At 45.3% G+C, this 7,725-nt stretch overlaps 1 non-coding gene across 1 annotated transcript; it reads left to right on the top strand.

Moving 5' to 3' along the window:
- The first annotated feature begins 6,853 nt into the window (after positions 1-6,853).
- On the top strand, positions 6,854-7,017 carry LOC144696831 (U1 spliceosomal RNA). The gene has a single exon (XR_013580246.1). It is a non-coding gene; the product is annotated as a U1 spliceosomal RNA (small nuclear RNA).
- The last annotated feature ends 708 nt before the right edge of the window (positions 7,018-7,725 follow it).

Raw genomic sequence — 7,725 nt, 5'->3', positions numbered from 1 at the left:
AAACCGCTTGCATTTATAGAGCATCTTTCATGGTCAATCACGTACAGGCACTGTTAGAAACACTGCAGCCTATTTGTACTGTTATGGGGCTGTGATTTTTTTTAAAGAAAAAAGAGACCCAATTTCTAATTCTTTCTTTTCTGCCAGGTTTTAAAAAACAACAAACTGTAATCCTATTAAGACAATGGAGGACTGCCAGCCAGCCACAATATACAACATGCATTCCACCCAAGTGGGATGAAAAGGGATCAGACACCCAAACTGCCTAGGAGCATGAAAGACCCCATCTCCTGTTGGCTTTTACACTATCCTGAAACCATTCAAACATTTATGAAATGAGACAGCAAAATACAATCACCTGTTCTAAAAAAACAATGATTACAGCAGATATGGATTCATCAAATTCCTCTGGAATATACAGCCAGCAGGAGTTTAGAAACTGTTTATCAAGCCAGAGAGATCAGAGCTCAGAATGTTTTACTGAAAGGCTGCAAATAAGTTGTCTCTCTCCCTCGCTCTCTGAAAGTATTGCACCTGGCTTTGCAAAGTAACCATCCTGAGAAGAAAAAATCTACTGCAAACCAAGGTCTCCTGGAAATAGAATGTGGAAGCCTGCTCCATACAACTACACCCAGGAAGACACCCAGGCAGATAATGACCACAATGTGGAGTCACTGCATCGAAACCAGCCAAAGAACAGTTAACTGTATACTCCTTCATTTTACCTTCTTCACAAACTTTAAAAATCCCTTAAACTATCCTCTTATTCAACCATCTGAACTAGTGTGTGTGAAAGCCCATGGAATGTGTGTGATATCGGAATGCAATTTACCTAGTTTTATTTTAATTTGGGAAGTAATTTCAATAAACTTATCTTGCTCTTTGTTTAAAGTCAGAAAATCTGCCTGGTTAATTCTTTATAACCTGAAAGCATACATAGTGGGACTTCTGCAGTATTGGCAAAGCATATCATCTCTAAAATCAGAAATAATCCTGTTACGGTCAGACCTGGAGTGGCAGGATAGGGGAATCATTCTTTTACCTCTCCTCAGCAGTGGTGTAGTGGAAAATTTTGAGGTGCAGGAGTTCTAAGAAAATGTGTTGGTCATATCATTTCTAAATCTTTTATTATGTTGTTTTCCTATGTATTAATCACTTGAGTCCCCAAACATCAATAAAACTATTCTTTTTAAGTGAGAAATATTATTGTTGGTAGGCATTTCATTTCGAACCATGTGGTATTTTGAATCATTACTCCTTAGTGTTAGGGGGAAATTAAAAATGCTAAAAGAGAATAAAGTAAGAATTTACTGAAAAACCCCTAAAATCTCCAGGCAGACATGGCTGCTAAACATATTAAGAGTTGAAGATTACCAGATGAACATTGCACAGCCTTGAGAGTCAGACTAGAGACAAAAGCATGACATAAATTAGATTAAGTGTACTCCCTTCTCACATAGGGAAGGGGCAGATGGTTTTAGCTTAGATATGGGAAGACATGCAATGGACAAAGAGGGGTCTTTGATGAGACACAAACAGTCTTGAGTTGTAAGAACCAAGGTCTTTGTGTACGTGTTTTAATTCTGATTGGATAATATAATTATGTATACATCCTTTAGAATAATTGGTTAGCAAAATCACATGTTTATGTACTCAATAGTATAAAGTTAGCATGGGACCGGTGTGTTGGTTACCGATTGGATATATTCAGATGTACTCAAATGTATTGTGATAAGAAAAAGTACGAAAGTAATGAAATGTAGTCAATCTGGGAGCTGTGTCTTCATTCTTAGGAATGATTGCGGCTCCCTTGCATGTGCTTAAGTAAAACCGGTTAAAGGAAGCCTGAGTCTCTGTGGCTATTGCAGGATCGGAGACTGTAACCTCTCCTCTTCATTAGGATAGCTAGAAGTTCATTATGCAACAGTTTAATTACTTAATTCAAACCTATTAAAAACATGAATTACAGAAAACGTTACTTACTTCTGACTGGGGGGTATAAAGGGGCCACTGCTTTTCTTGATTTATATTTATAACCTAGACCTGGGTGTACAGGGCACAATTTCAAAATTTGATGATGATGCAAGACTTTGAAGTATTGTAAACCATAAGCGGGATAGTGATAGACTTCAAAAAGGCATAGACAGGCTGGTGGAATGGGCAGACACATGGCAGATGAAATTTAATGTAGAAAAGTGTGAAGTAATACATTTTAGTCAGAAGAACAAGGACAGATGACCGTATAAGAAGGGTAAAATTCTGAAGAAAGTGCAGGAGCGGAGGAACCTGGTTATATATGTGCATTAAACCATTGAAGGTGGCAGGCCAGGTTAGAAAGCAGTTAATAATTTTTACGGAATTCTGGGTTTTATAAATAAGAGCACAGAGTACAAAAGCAAGTAACCTTCATAAAACACTGATTTGGCCCCAACAGGAAGGATGTGAAGGTTTTAGAAAGGGCGCAGAAAAGATTTATGAGAATGGTTCTTAGGGTGAGACACTTCAGTTATGTGGATAGATTGGCAAAGCTGTGGCTATTCTCTTTGGAGAGGATAAGGTTGAGAGGAGATTTGTTAGATCTGCTCAAAATCATGAGGTGTCTAGATAGCTTAAATGGCGAGGAACTGTTCCAATTGGCAGAATGTCGAGAACACTAAGGTGATTAACAAAAGACTAGAGGCGACGTGAGGAAAAACATCTTTAAGCAACAAGTGGATTGCATCTGACATGCATTCTCTGAGCGTGTGTTGGAGACAGGTTTAATCGCACTTTTCAAAAGGAAGCTGGATAATTATCTGAAGGAAAAAGATTTTACAGGGCTACAGGGAAAAGGTGGAGGATTGGAACTAGCTGAGCTGCTGTTGCAGAGAACTGACACAGAGACAATGAGCTGAAGGGCCTCCTTCTGTGCAGTAACCATTCTGTATTCTAGTATAGATACATTCAAGGAACTTGATAAACACATGAGGAAGAAAGAAGCTGAAGGTTACCCTGATAATGTAATCAAAAAGGTTGGGAGGAGGCTTGTGTGGAATATAAACACCAACATGGATGAAGTGGGACAAATGGCCTGTCTTCGTACTGCAAATTCCATGTACAGCTGCCAGCAGGAAATACAAACACTACCGTGTTTCACAGCCTCAGGCTATCACAGCCAAGGAATTAATGTAAATCTCTCACTCCCCCCACCCCCTCACACAGTCTCTCACCCCACCCCCTCAAACCCTCTCCCCACTCACCCCCTCACATTCTCTCTTCACCCACCCCCTCACACTCTCTCTCCACCCACCCCCTCACACACTCTCTCAAACCACCCCCTCAAACCCTCTCCCCTCTCACCCCCTCATAATCTCTCTTCACCCACCCCCTCACCCTCTCTCCCACGCACCCCCTCACAGTCGCTCTCCCCACCCCCTCAAAATCTCTTTCCACAACCCCTCATACTTCCCCACCCCTCATACTCTCTACCCACCCCCTCACACTCTCTCTCCACCCACCCACTTCACAGTCTCTCTCCCCATCCCCTCACACTCTCTCACCCCACCCCCTCAAACCCTCTCCCCACCCACCCCCTCACCCTCTCTCCCATCCACCCCCTCACAGTCTCTCTCCCCACCACCTCAAAATCTCTCTCCACAATCCCTCGTACTCCCCCACCCCTCATAATCTCCACTCACCCCCTTACACTTTCTCTCCACCCATTTCACACTCTCTCTCCCCCATCCCCTCACACTCTCTCCCCCACCACCTCATACTCTCTCCCACCCACCCTTCACACTCTCTCTCCCCACCCCCTCAAAATCTTTCTCCACAACCCCTCATACCCCCCACCCCTCATACTCTCTCTCCACCCACACACTTCACACTCTCTCTCCCCCATCCCCTCACACTCTCTTCCCCACCACCTCATACTCTCTCCCACCCACCCTTCACACTCTCTCTCCCCCATCCCCTCACACTTTTTTACCCCACCCCCTCACACTCTCTCCCCCACCCCTTCAAACTCTCTCTCAACCTACCCCCTCACAATCTCTCTCCACCCGCACGCTTTACACTCTCTCTCCACCATCCCCTCACACTTTCTCACCCCACCTCCTCACACTCTCTGCCTCACCCCTCAAACTCTCTCTCAACTCACTCCCTCACACACTCCCCCCCCCAACACCTCACACTCTTCCCCCACCCCCTCACACACTCTGCCCCACCACCTCATACTCTCTCCCACCCACCACTCACACTCTCTCTCCCCACCCCCTCAAAATCTTTCTCCACAACCCCTCATACTCCCCCAGCCCTCATACTCTCCCTCCACCCCCTCTCACTCCCCATCCCCTCATACTTTCTCATCTCACCCTCTCACACTCTCTCCCCCACCCTCTCAAACTCTCTCTTAACCCACCCCCAATACTTTCCCCCAACACCTCACACACTTCCCTCACCCCCTCACACACTCCCTCCCCCAGCCCCTCACACTGTCTCTCCTCCACAGTCTTCAATCACCTACTTACTCAGATGCCGGTGCTCCCCACTCCTCGGGCTGCCTCACCTGGACCCCACTCCTCCAGCTGCCTTGTGTGTGGACCCCGCTCATCTGGCTGCCTGAACTGGATCCCGCTCCTCTGACTGCCTCACCTGTACCACGCTCCTCTGACTGCCTCACCTGTACCCCGCTTCTCTGACTGCCTCACCTGTACCCCGCTCCTCTGACTGCCTCACCTGTACCCCGCTCCTCTGACTGCCTCACCTGTACCCCGCTCCTCTGGCTGCCTTGCCTGGGCCCTAAAACTTATCTTCAACACTTCCCTTCCCACTCTTTGCTGCTCTTCCAATCACAGGCTGGTTTGTCCCTGCATTTGCTGCCAATAGGCTCACTAATGATCCTATCAGCAGCAAATACAGGGAAGAATCAGCCTGTGTTGGACGAGCAGCTTTACTGCATTGTTCAAATATAGGTCATTTGAATGTCCAACAAGTTTGCGGACCACATTGAGTTAGTCAAGCCGACTTTAAATAGAAGGTGCCGGAGCGGCGCTCTGGTATGCTCTGGCAGCGATACACCACTGCTCCTCATGTGGCTGTAACAGGAAATTTGGGTGCTAATATCTAAGATAGATCCCACAGACAACAAGAGAATTGGAGTGGGGAAAGTAAATTGTTCCATAGAACCATAGAAAAGTTACAGCACAGGAGGAGGCCATTCGGCCCATCTTGTCCATGCCAGCCCGAGTTCACCCAGCTGCCATTTCTAATCCCACCTTCCTGCACCCGGCCCATAGCCCTGCAGTTTACAGCACTTTAGGTGCAGATCCAGGTACTTCTTAAAAGAGTTTAGGGTTTCTGCCTCTACCACCAACTTGGGCAGCGAATTCCAGACACCCACTACCCTCTGCGTAAAAAAGTTCTTCCTCATGTCCCCCCTACACCTTCTGCCACTTATCTTGAATCTATGTCCCCTGGTTCTAGAATTCTCCATCAAGAGAAACAATTTTATCCTGTCCACTCTATTTATTCCCCTCATAATTTTGTACACCTCAATCAAGTCACCTCTCGGCCTTCTTTGTTCTAAGGAAAATAACCCCAACCTATCCAATCTCTCCTCGTAGCTACTCTTTTCTAACCTTGGCAACGTTCTTGTAAACCTCCTCTGCACTCTCTCCAGAGCTATTACTCCTTCCCTAGAAGCAATTAAAAAAAACTGCTACAGGTTTTCTTGGCTTTACAATAATAAAGTGCAAAGCATCCACATTTGAAGCCATTGCCTTTCTAGAACAGATGGAAATTACCTTTGAGAATTTAAACTCCTAGAGGCATTATAAAAGTGCAGCTAAGGAACTGGAGTTAGAGTTTCACCCAAAAGCCAGGAAACCTGAACTTTTAAAACTCGTGGCCAGACAATTGGTTTGTGAACCTGAAGAAATTGAGAAATTTCAGCTTGAACAGAAACAGCTAGAGCCAGGATTCTAAGCAAGAGAAAAAGAGGGAGCGAGGAAATAGAAAATGAAAGAGAGCGCATGGAAAGAGAAAGGGAAAAGGAAAGAGAGAGGGGGAGAGAGGGGGTAAGAGAAAAGGAGAGAGAGAGGAGACTTTCCAAAGAAGACAGCTAGAAAGGGGGATCAGACTATGTGTACTGCATAGGGAGGTAGAGACAACCAAGGCAGGCTGGAGGGTAATACCCCCGAAAAGTCGGACAGGCCAGAGAGGCTGAAAAGGCTGGAGAAAGCCAGTGGAGATCTTGCAGAGGTGCAGGGAACCGAAACAGCTTTGGAAACCCGACATAGGGTGATAGAGCCCATAAGGGTTGAAGTGGCTAGGGAGAAGCTATTTGAATTTAACAAAGCCGGAGCCAAGCCAGGAGAAGCAAAAGGAGTTAAAAGGGTGGCAGGCAGCGACTCTGGCTGACGATTATGAGCTTGTCCACAAGTTCTCATCCCAAAGGAAACCCTTCCCTAATCACCACCAGCAACCTGAAAAGGATAGAAGGTGAAGGGGCAATAGGAAGCTGAGTACCTGTGGGAGAGAAGGGATGGCTGGAAACATAGGGACCCTTCCTCAGACCAGAGATGATGGCGCTGAGAAAAGGAGTGAAGCTCAGGATCCTGTTTGTTTCAAATGCCATTAGGCATAAAATCCCTTAAGCTATCCTCTTATCCCACCATGCATGATAGTCAGTTTCAGTGAAAAATGTCAGTGTCAGGATATATATGTGTAGAGCGACACATAGCCCACACTGGAAAGGGGGAGTTATGCAGATGGAAGGTGAGAACACAGTGACTCAATATGGTTCATTATAGCAGTGGCTATAGCTATAACATATTTTAGGCAGGTGATAAGCTAATTGAACTAATTATATATTATGTGCACCTGGTAGGGGAGAGACCATGATCATGAAGGTGGTTCCCCCAGGATGAGGCAAACCCATTGCACGTTGGGTGTGCTGACACCTGTGATGTCCCCAAATGCAGGATACACGACTGCAAAATTTGTGGTAGTGGGGGACTGCATTCGCGCTCTCCCCTGAAAGAAAAATATATATATTGAAGTATTTTTAAGTTAATGCTTGCTTTATAATAAAACATTTTTTTCAGGCTGTACACTCTTAAAAACTGTGTGTTAGAGCAAGGGAACAGGTAAGACTTAGAACCAGACTAAGACAGAGATAAAGACTTAGGATTTGTTTGCAGAAAGGAAGGATAAGATGAATGTGAAACCGCAGGTTTGCGGAAGTTGAGCTATTAAAAAAAATGTGAATCTTCAAACCTTTGGAAAAATAGGAAGCACCTGTAAGTGCCTACATGGGGCATAGGGGGTCCATGGAGTACCAATGACCTCAACTTCATCCAATCAAAATGGCCAGGACAAACTATGGCCTAACATGGCATGGGCAGGATCTCTCGATGGGGATAAAAGAAAGGCGGCTACAACACATTGTTAGCACAGCTAGGAGAAGACAGGCTGCAGTCAACAGAACACAGCAAGAAAAGACGAGAAGTCTGCACTCAGAGAGCATGGAAGCAGGAAACGGAAATATCAGAGCCAAGTCTCACTGTATATCTATTGCCGATGTTAAGAATTAACTTTGTTTATCTTGGTGATACTTAATAAACTTTCTGACTTGATTAAAGAACTTGTGTCCGTACCTTGTAGATCAGAATTGGTCAAGAATTCTGAGTGAGATGGGTTGGGGTATCCTCTGTCTCACATAGATTATCATGTCTGGGGGTCTCT

The sequence above is a fragment of the Cetorhinus maximus genome, chromosome 22, assembly GCF_964194155.1.
Source record: "Cetorhinus maximus chromosome 22, sCetMax3.hap1.1, whole genome shotgun sequence".
Lineage (NCBI taxonomy): Eukaryota > Metazoa > Chordata > Chondrichthyes > Lamniformes > Cetorhinidae > Cetorhinus > Cetorhinus maximus.
The sequence above is the reverse complement of the archived record's forward strand: the minus strand, read 5'-3'. Positions and strand labels throughout refer to the sequence as shown.